This window comes from Neoarius graeffei, chromosome 8 (assembly GCF_027579695.1).
Source record: "Neoarius graeffei isolate fNeoGra1 chromosome 8, fNeoGra1.pri, whole genome shotgun sequence".
NCBI lineage: Eukaryota > Metazoa > Chordata > Actinopteri > Siluriformes > Ariidae > Neoarius > Neoarius graeffei.
Window position 1 is genome coordinate 20,344,412 of NC_083576.1, and position 11,297 is coordinate 20,355,708.

Genomic DNA, 11,297 nt, shown 5'->3' on the forward strand with positions numbered 1-11,297 from the left:
ACCAGGAGGCATTTGAGTCCTAAAGTCCTTCCCACACCATGCCCTGGTCTTCCCAGATAGTCTCCTGTCCCAGTACTAACAAGTGTTGCCAGGCAAAACAAACCTTGCCTGGCAGCACTTATTTTATACCTATATGTTGATAATGGTAATATTTCTCAATCATTAGCTGTCAGGTTATAGTCCTATGAAAGTCCATGACCGTGAGTTTGACATTTCAAAGTCATTCAAGGTCAAAGGTCATGGTGGCAACTGAAAGCCCATATGAGACTTCTTATATGTTGATAATGGTAAACATCTGGCTATCATGAACCATTTTAAAGTTATAGCCCTTTGAAAATCCATGACCTTCAGTTTGACCTTTCATGGTCACTCAAGGTCAAAGATCATGGTGCCAAATGAAAGCCCATATGGCACTTCCTATAAGTTGATAATGGTAAATATCTGTCTACCGGGTGGCACGGTGGTGTAGTGGTTAGCGCTGTCGCCTCACAGCAAGAAGGTCCTGGGTTCGAGCCCCGTGGCCGGCGAGGGCCTTTCTGTGCGGAGTTTGCATGTTCTCCCCGTGTCCGCGTGGGTTTCCTCCGGGTGCTCCGGTTTCCCCCACAGTCCAAAGACATGCAGGTTAGGTTAACTGGTGACTCTAAATTGACCATAGGTGTGAATGTGAGTGTGAATGGTTGTCTGTGTCTATGTGTCAGCCCTGTGATGACCTGGCAACTTGTCCAGGGTGTACCCCGCCTTTCGCCCACAGTCAGCTGGGATAGGCTCCAGCTTGCCTGCGACCCTGTAGAACAGGATAAAGCGGCTAGAGATAATGAGATGAGATGAGATGAGATGAGATGAGATCTGTCTACCATCAACTGTGTTCAAGTTACAGCCCTCTGAAAATCTGTGACCTTGAGTTTGACCTTCCAAGGTCACTCAAGGTCAAAGATCATGGTGCCAAATGAAAGCCCATATGGGAGTTCCTATATGCTCATAACAGTAAAGATCTGTCTATCGGCAACTGTTTTTGAGTTATAATGGAAAATATGTTATTTTGACTGAAAGGTTGACCTTTCCAGTGACCTTGACCTTCACCTTGACCCAATTACCCCCAAAATTTAATCAGATAATCTACGGACCATTGCCTACCTACCCTGAAAATTTGAAGTCAATCGGTGCAACCGTCTAGACATTAGATTGTTAACAAACAGACACACAAACAAACAAACCGCACTGATTACAATACCTCGCCCTGCGGCGGGCAAGGTAACCAGGTCCATTGCGGGCAAGGTAACCAGGTGCTTAAGGCGCATTGGATGACACCGATCCCTGTTTCCGTAACCCTCTGCCTCTTGCCTATACAGCTAAGGTTACAGCAGGGGGCTAGTCCTCTGGTAACCGTGAGAGTTTGATTCCCCACTTGCATCTGTAATGCAGCATGCCTTGCCAGACGGCAGTAGGTACCATTTTTATGATGGTCTTTGATCTTCTCCTGATTGAGAGGGGGACAGGCTAACCACTAAGCCAGCTCCTGGTGATACATTTGAGTGGTAGGCTGATATTTAATCCCAGCATTAAACAGCCCTAAGTTAGTTGCAAAAAGTGCTTCTAACAATACCGCAAACTCATGCAAATTCCACCCTGTCAAAAATTAATCAGCGCCAAATATTTATACTGGCAACTTTTTGGAAAAAAGTTTGGGTTTTTTTAAATTATTTATTTGTTTTTCTTTAAAGCTTGCATGTCAATTTCAATTGTCATTGCCATGTTTTTATACTTTGGCATTGAATACAATGTTGCTTTAAATTTTCATTTTTAAAGAAAGTGAATATGTTCTTAATCCTGAGTATCTGTTGTTATTTTGTGAATTCTTACCTTTATAATTTCATTGTAACTTAAGGTACAAAACACTTAAGTTGTCCACTGGTAGTGTGTCTGAGGTAAGGGTTAGGGCTAGAAAACTAATAGTATACCTAGAAGAGTAATTGCAGTAAACTTCAAAACTAAAACGTGGACTAGATGTATATAACCAGTAATTAATAGTATATTTCCAATATGCTATAAAGTATACTTTTATCAACTAAAAAATGGACTAGAAGTGTGTAACGAGTAAACCAATGGTATATTTCCAGTATACTACAGAGTATACTTTAGTAAACTAAAAAGTGGACTAGAGGTATAAAACAAGTAAACTTATAATATATTTCCAGTATACTATGAAGTATGCTTTTGTAAACTAAAGAGTGGCCTACAAGTATAGAACTAGTAAACTATTAGTATATACAGTGGGGAAAATAAGTATTTGATACAATAGAAAAACAGAACTTAATATTTGGTACAGAAACAATTACAGAGGTCAGACATTTCCTGTAGTTCTTGACCAGGTTTGCACACACTGCAGCAGGGATTTTGGCCCACTCCTCCATATAGATCTTCTCCAGATCTTTCAGGTTTCGGGGCTGTCGCTGGGCAACACGGAGTTTCAGCTCCCTCCAAAGATTTTCTATTGGGCTCAGGTCTGGAGACTGGCTAGGCCACTCCAGGACCTTGAAATGCTTCTTACGGAGCCACTCCTTAGTTGCCCTGCCTGTGTGTTTCGGGTCATTGTCATGCTGGAAGACCCAGCTACGACCCATCTTCAATGCTCTTACTGAGGGAAGGAGGTTGTTGCCCAAAATCTCACGATACATGGCCCCATCCAGCCTCCCCTCAATACAGTGCAGTTATTCTGTCCCCTTTGCAGAAAAGCACCCCCAAAGTATGATGTTTCCACCCCCATGCTTCACGGTTGGGATGGTGTTTTTGGGGTTGTACTCATCCTTCTTCTTCCTCCAAACATGGCGAGTGGAGTTTATACCAAAAAGCTCTATTTTGGTCTCATATGACCACATGACCTTCTCTCATGCCTCCTCTGGATTATCCAGATGGTCATTGGCAAACTTCAGACGGGCCTGGACATGTGTTGACTTGAGCAGGGGGACCTTGCACCCGCTGCAGGATTTTAATCCATGACAGCGTAGTGTGTTACTAATCTTTGAGACTGTGGTCCCAGCTCTCTTCAGGTCATTGACCAGGTCCTCCCATGCAGTTCTGGGCTGATCCCTCACCTTTCTCATGATCATTGATACCCCACGAGGCGAGATCTTGCATGGAGCCCCAGACCGAGGGAGCTTGACAGTCATCTTGAGTTTCTTCCATTTTCTAATAATTGTGCCAACAGTTGTTGCCTTCTCACCAAACTGCTTGCCTATTGTCCTGTAGCCCATCTCAGCCTTGTGCAGGTCTACAGTTTTGTCCCTGGTGTCCTTAGATAGCTCTTTGGTCTTGCCCATGGTGGAGAGGTTGGAGTCTGATTGATTGAGTGTGTGGACAGGTGTCTTTATACAGGTAACGAGTTCAAACCGGTGCAATTAATACAGGTAATGAGTGGAGAAAAGAAGGGCTTCTTAAAGAAAAACTAACAGTTCTATGAGAGCCAGAATTCTTGCTTGTTGGTAAGTGATCAAATACTTATTTCATGCAATAAAATGCAAATTAATTATTTAAAAATCATACAATGTGATTTTCTGGATTTTTTTTTTAGATTCTGTCTCTCACAGTTGAAGTGTACCTACGATAAAAATTACAGACCTCTCCATTCTTTGTAAGTGGGAAAACTTGCAAAATCGGCAGTGTATCAAATACTCATTTTCCCCACTGTAAGTTTACTTGTGGTATACTTGCAGTACAAAATAAAAAATACTAGTTGTATACTCAAAGTTTACTTCTCTTAGACTTAAAATATACTTTTTATAAACTAAAAATGGGCCAAGTTAGTCCTAAGAAGTATTAGATTAGTTTACTTACAAGTATACTGTAAGTACATTGATATCAGTATACTTGGTACTTGGTACACAAAAGTATACTTAAGGAAATATACTTTACTTAAGTATATTTAATAAAATGAATTTGAAGTATACTTCCTTTTGATAAGGGTACAACAACTAGTATGGATATTAGCCATTTTTCCAGATATAAGAATATCTCCAAAACTATTTTTTGGTGCTTGAACTAATGAATTTTAGAGTATATTCGGATTGCACATCTATTTCTCCACCATCAAAAATTACTCCACATCAACACTGCTGCACTTGGGGGGGAAAAAATATCTCAAACTAGCAGTGAATTTGTACAAACTGATATAACCCTGTTCTCAGTTTCACACAAACAACTGGAGTACCAGTGGAAGCCTCAAAGGTGTATAATGTGTATAGAAACAGGCAGCTTCTCAGCTTGTCTTTGTATCAGAGTACAGTGTTACGACTGCGATCTGGGATTTATTTGACAGCAGTGCTTCAGGCATGGAAGTGTTTGTGAGCTCCTGTCTCCATATGCACTCTCCTTTTTTTTTAAGTATGTTTAACATGTTTAACAACCAAAATAAAACATGCAGCCCATTACTGTTTGCGAGTGAAATAGCAAAAGTAAATCACATTGTTACAATGCAATATAGATGGAAACCAAAAGCCGAAGCAGTTTTATAGTGTTGTTTTTTTTAATTATTATTATTTTACTCTTTGGTCTGCTTTTCTTTTGAGTAAGAGGGATATAAAAACTGTACTGTTGGCGCTGTAAGGTTTCTCTAAGTCTTCCTGAGGTGTGTGACTTGCTTTGGCCCCAGGGTTTGGACTCATACTTGCGACACTGAACACCAGGGCAGAAAGTACTCAAATGAATTTGCCAGCTGAGGCCAAAACACTGAGGCTGGAATGTTAAATAAAGTGTGCATTTCCTGCTCTGCCCGAAGACAAGCAAGTTCCAGTCATGAAAAATGAGAAGAGCGGAGAGTCTAAGCACAAGACCTGAATGAAGATACAACATGCAGTGCAGCTGGGGGGGGGTGAAGAGAGTACACAGCACTGGAAACAAATTCAATTTACAGACCTCCGATGAAAGATGAATTCAGACCCACAAATGGAGGAGGTGTTTAAAACTTGGAAGAAGCCTCTGGTTTTTTTGTGTTTTTTTTTTTTTTTTTTTGGGGGGGGGGGGGGGGGGGGGGGTGATTGAATACACAAGAGTCCATATAGCTGCAGTGTGCACTATGTAATGACATCCTGTCAGTCTGGTAGATCTTCAAATAGAAAGATCTGTCTTCTTTCTTCCATTCTGGACAATATCTTGTTTTATGAAGATTGTTATTTCGATTAAACCATGATATGTTGAGAAAACACTCAAGATGCACATTAAAATCTGTGCATGTGTTTTTTGCATTTAAGACCTCAGAGCTGAATTTAACCTGGCAGATCCATGTGACTGCATATTTTAATCATTTACCATTACTTTTATTGCAAAAAAAATTGTACAACACTTCCAATTCATTAGCAATTATTCAGTCTTTTATACATGCACTATGAATAATAGTGGCACGGTGCCTCACAGCAAGAAGGTTCTGGGTTCGAGCCCTGTGGCCGACTGTATGGAGTTTGCATGTTCTCCCCATGTCTGCGTGGGTTTCCTCCGGGTGCTCTGGTTTCCCAAACAATCCAAAGACATGTGGTTAGGTTAACATGGGGCCCTTGAGCAAGGCACCTAACCCTCAACTGCCCCCTGGGTGCTGTAGCATACTGTAGCTGCCCACTGCTCTGGGGATGTGTGTGTGCTCACTGCTCACTTGTGTGTGCATGTATGTGTTCAGTGCTCCAGTTGGGTTAAATGCAGAGGTGCTTAAGTCTGTGCTCAAGTGTACGTGTGATAAATAAAGGCTTCTTGTAATATGCTACAAATGCCCTGGTGATTTTCAGTCATGCCATGAATCAGAGCAAAGTATTCCTTCTATAGAAAGAGAAAAAAAGGTGTTGGATGAGATGAGAGGACATGATGTGAACTTTAAGATGTGTGAAGGAGGGAGCAGAAAGAGAGAGCAACACAACCACTGTTCAGGAGTCACAGGTAACAGTGGCAGAGTGTATGCTCTGAGCAAGAAAGAGAGAGAGAGAAGAGGAGAAAGAGAGAGAGTGAAAGAGAGAAAAGAGGTGGATAGAAGCCAAGTCATCACCACATTCCTCTGCACAGGCTGACTCAAAGCAAGATTGAGGGGGGAGTTAAGCATTTATCCAGATGTGGAAGGCTTGGACTTCAGGAGGCAGGGTCCAAACGTCTTCAACTAATACATCACTTCAAACACACACAGAACGTCCTGCTTGGTTAAGAACAGGGAGAGACAAGAAAACAACGTGGCCTCTCATTGTGTACATGCTAGCAGCCAATTTTTTTTCCTCAACCACAAATCTCAAGGTAAGTCATATTTGGCACAGATTTAATTATCTTTTTTAATTCATGCTGAAATTTGTTTTACTGTATTGAGATTAACACGTCAGTCATTTTCTGTGAGCATTGCTTTACTAACACTTTCATCAGCTCAACCTGATGTTAACTGTTAATTCTGTTTGGACACTGAAAAGAGATTTGAAATCATTTTTGCATAAAAATTAATAAGGATAATAGTGTTATATAAACTCTTTCACAATTAGAGCACTTCTTGGTTTATCTTTATGTGTGATGTCACTGCTGTAAATTCATATGGGATCGGTTTGTGATAAGTGTGACTCAAGTTGGAGTTTCAAGACAAAATATAAAATGAAGTGGTGATGATTCATTGTTCAAATGTGGCTAGCATTCTATATTATGCACAGATGAAAAAGCTGGACCTTTGGCTTCAGCAACATCAAACGTTCAGTGGGTTTTGTGTGGAATATTTATATAATAGGAGACATTACATGTGCTAAATATGAGAAGCATATGACCAAGTTCGATTACATATGTTGGCCATAAACCTCGTCTAAAAGAAAACAGAAATATTCCACCAGCTCCCTGTTTCATCTTCATTGTAAAGATTAAACAGTTATCTATTGAAACAAAAAATCCACCCTGAACAACTTGCATATTCATCTTCAGTGCCATCCAGTGGTGGGTTGTTGTTTTTTTGTAATGAAATTCTCCTCAATTAACTTCTTTTCATCAGCATGTTGGTCAATTTTTTTTGTTAACCATTTCCTACATTATCCCAAATGCTATTTGACTACCTGCTGATACTGGTGCCAATGGGACTTAGCTTTTGCTCTCATCTATAACTGAAGTCAGTGATGCAGCAGTGCTTTAGTCCTTTCATCTGTCCAGTTCTCTCACCTCCTCTTTACACCTCTTCTGTTCAAACAGATCAACTTCCAAAGCTTCATGCTAATATCGTCTTCAGCACCATCATGCTTGTCATCTTGTAGATTGATATCTAGCCAATTCGAGTCTATGTTGTAACTAAGTGCAGCTGTGTCGTATAGCTGCACTGCATTCTGGATCTTTGAGTCCAGCATTTGATGTCTCCAGTACTTCTATGCTGGATTTCTCTTTGGAAAATGGTGAATGAGAAAAGGGAAACTGTTTTGTAGGAATAACAAAAATACAGCACCAACCAACAAATTCGCAGCAGAATCACGAAAGATGTTACAAATATTTCACATATTTAACATGTTTCTAGGTGAACTTTTCCTTTTAGCCCAACAGGGTCATGGTCAAGCATGGTATAAAACAGTAGTTGCGTTCTTTAGTGAACTGGGAATTTTATACTTCTTGGCATTTGAACCAACACTACTAAAATAATATCGGCTGGCTTTTTTTCGTGGTATATCAGATATATTCCATTCAGCTAGGATGATATTGAACGAGTCGAAGATGATGAAAATAAGCCCGCCAACATTATTATTATTATTATTATTATTATACATACACATTCCTTTCAGGTGTTCAACACGTCTTTCTCTTTCAAAATTTTCTCAAACTTTTTCGTATTTAACGAAGCAAACCTGGCGGCCATGTTTGTTTACAAATTGTCACAATCGCTCGCTAGTGCGGAAGTTTTATGTCTCCGACGTGTGACGTTATGTTGTCTTTACCATTGTAAACCATATTCAGTACTCATTCTCCATTGGGTAGAGTGACATAATACACATAGGATAAGCGATATGATAACAATATTGCATGCTATCAAACCAAATGAGTGAAACCTGTTAGAAGGGGATAGAATACATGTTTTTATTCCATCGAAAAAGTATCCTGTATGTCTAATAATTTGCAAGATTGCACTGGCACAATATTTTGCAAGAAGTACTGATGAAATTATTCACTCCAGATGTTGAGGAAACTGTTAGCGATTTAACAAACTCAAGCAACTACTGCTCTTCCTGTGTTACACAAGGTAATTCTATCAGCATCTGACCAGGGTAGCTGGAGGAGCCCATTTCCTAAAATCGTCATGGGTTATTATCATACCACTGACAGACAAATAAATCATGCCTCACATTTGGCTATTTTCCCTCACAAAATGAAAGAAGAACAATCCGGAGCAACTAAAGCTGGTGAATAAGCAATAAAAGGAGAAAACATAGGCCTAACTGACAGTCTTTGCCCTGCAGTCTAAATATCGTGCCTTAAAATATCCTTCTAGAAATTGATGGTGTAATTGGACTGTCGAGAGCTTGCTTACAGAGGAAAACACTTGAGCAATGACTTATTTCTTGAGGACTCAGCAGTTCTGTGGGGGTGGAAAGATGTAATACATCCCCTCATTCACTGTAATTGTGTAATGCACAGGATAAATGTGAAGGAGATTGAAAGGGGTAATACTTTACTCAAATCCGCTGACTTGATTACCAGTTATTAGCACGGTTTAAAAAAACAAACCTTTTAGAGACTTCTAAGCACTTCATTTTGAAATCTAAATAATCAGAATTTGGCGCGTGACACCATGCAAATTAGCCAACTGTGTCATGAGAGGTTCTTTGCGGTTAGTGAGTCATGCTGTAATAAGGATGTTACCACCTCTTGCACAAAACAGTAAGGAAAGAAACCAGATGTATTGTTTATATTGGCAACTTGGAGTATTGGAGAGCTTTATTGTGCTCTGCTAGCACAATAAAGCTCCAATTTTTCTGGGTCTAAAATAAGGCATACAGCCACAAGGAAGATAAATTAAAACAAATGCTTTTTTTTTTTTTTTTTTACTTCTTGTGCACTCAAGGAGACAGCTAATTCCTCATCTTTATGATGGCAAGAAATTTGGCCGTTCTGGAATTGTTTATTAGACATTATATTGATTCTATTAAATATGATAATTATACTACAGCACCTTTGAATGCTTCATCAATTCATAAATCAATCATGGCTTTATTTATCATCAATGATAAATGAGTCAAAGACTTGTAACAAATACATTCAAAAAAGATCTAAATTAAAAATATAAAAAAAACCTACTATAATAGATAAATATCAAATATTATATATTATATATTATATAAGGAGCTCTTATATAAGACATAATATTAAATTTAAAAATTGCAATATCGTTAGGTCAAAAATATAACTACTGTCTTGCAAAAATATTTATCCCCCTTGGTGTTTGTCCTGTTTTGTCGCTTTACAAGCTGGAATTAAAATGGATTTTGGTGGGATTAGCACCATTTGATTTACACAACATGCCTACAACTTTAAAGGTGCAAATTGTTGTTTTATTGCATAAGATGAAAGTCTTATATAGCTTCACAGCAGTGTTGATGGAGATCACATTTTTTATTCGTTTGATGGCTGAAAGTTTAGCATTGACTTTGTTAAGTGTGTTCTTAACATGAAGACTCATAGACAAGGTACTGTCAACAGTAATGACAACTAGACCCAAACTGTCTTTCTGTTCAATGGCTTTGTTCTTGAGAATGAACGTAGGGATGGTACCGCTGTTACCAAAGGTGATAGCCTTTGTCTTTGATTGATAGATATAGTGGGGAAAATAAGTATTTGATACACTGCTGATTTTGCAAGTTTTCCCACTTACAAAGAATGGAGAGGTCTGTAATTTTTATCATAGGTACATTTCAACTGTGAGAGACAGAATCTAAAAAAAAATCAGAAAATCACATTGTATGATTTTTAAATAATTCATTTGCATGTTATTGCACGAAATAAGTATTTGATACAATAGAAAAACAGAACTTAATATTTGGTACAGAAACAATTACAGAGGTCAGACGTTTCCTGTAGTTCTTGACCAGGTTTGCACACACTGCAGCAGGGATTTTGGCCCACTCCTCCATACAGATCTTCTCCAGATCTTTCAGGTTTCGGGGCTGTCGCTGGGCAACACGGAGTTTCAGCTCCTTCCAAAGATTTTCTATTGGGTTCAGGTCTGGAGACTGGCTAGGCCACTCCAGGACCTTGAAATGCTCCTTACGGAGCCACTCCTTAGTTGCCCTGGCTGTGTGTTTCGGGTCATTGTCATGCTGGAAGACCCAGCCACGACCCATCTTCTTCTTGGACTGACATCCTCCCTCTGCTGCTGGGTTCTGGACTTTCTCACAAACAGACCCCAGGCTGTCAGAGTCAGTACCAGAACATCCAGCACCAAGACAGTGAGCACAGGGACCCCCCCCAAGGCTGTGTGCTCAGTCCACTCCTGTACACCCTCTTCACTTACGACTGCACCCCCACCCAGAGCAACACTTCCATCATCAAGTTCGCTGACGACACCACTGTCATTGGGCTGATCACCGGCGGAGATGAGAGCGCCTACAGGGAGGAGGTGGCTCAGCTGGTCTCCTGGTGCCAGGAAAATAACCTCTCCTTGAATGCTGAGAAGACCAAGGAGATGATTATTGACCCGAGGAAGAGGAGGAGAGACCAGCACGCCTAGCTGCACATCAACGAGACACAGGTGGAGAGGGTGAAAACATTTAAATTCCTCGGAACTCACATCAGTGAAGATCTCACCTGGACACACAACACACAGCAGACCATCAAGAAGGCTCAACAGAGACTCTTCTTCCTGAGGAAGCTGAGGAAATTTGGACTGTCCACCAAACTCCTCAGCAACTTCTACAGGTGCACAGTGGAGAGCGTCCTGACAAATTCCATCACTGTGTGGTACGGGAACTGCACAACTCAGGACAGAAAGGCTCTCCAGCGTGTCATTAAAATGGCACAGTTCATCTGTGAAGCTGTCCTCCCCCCACTACAGGACATTTACAACACCCGGGTCACAAAAAGGGCACAGAGCATCATCAGGGACCAAACATACCCACAACACATGCAATTGTCAGTAATTGAAATAAGATCTTGGTTGATCTTGATTTCCAAAAGTTCAAAAGATGAATCACTGGAGTAAAGAGTAGTATCATCAGCACAGAAGAAAAACAACAACAACTTTTATTCATCACACGTACACTTGTGAAATTCCTCTCTGCATTTAACCCATCTGAACCAGTGAACACACACATGCACACATACATGAG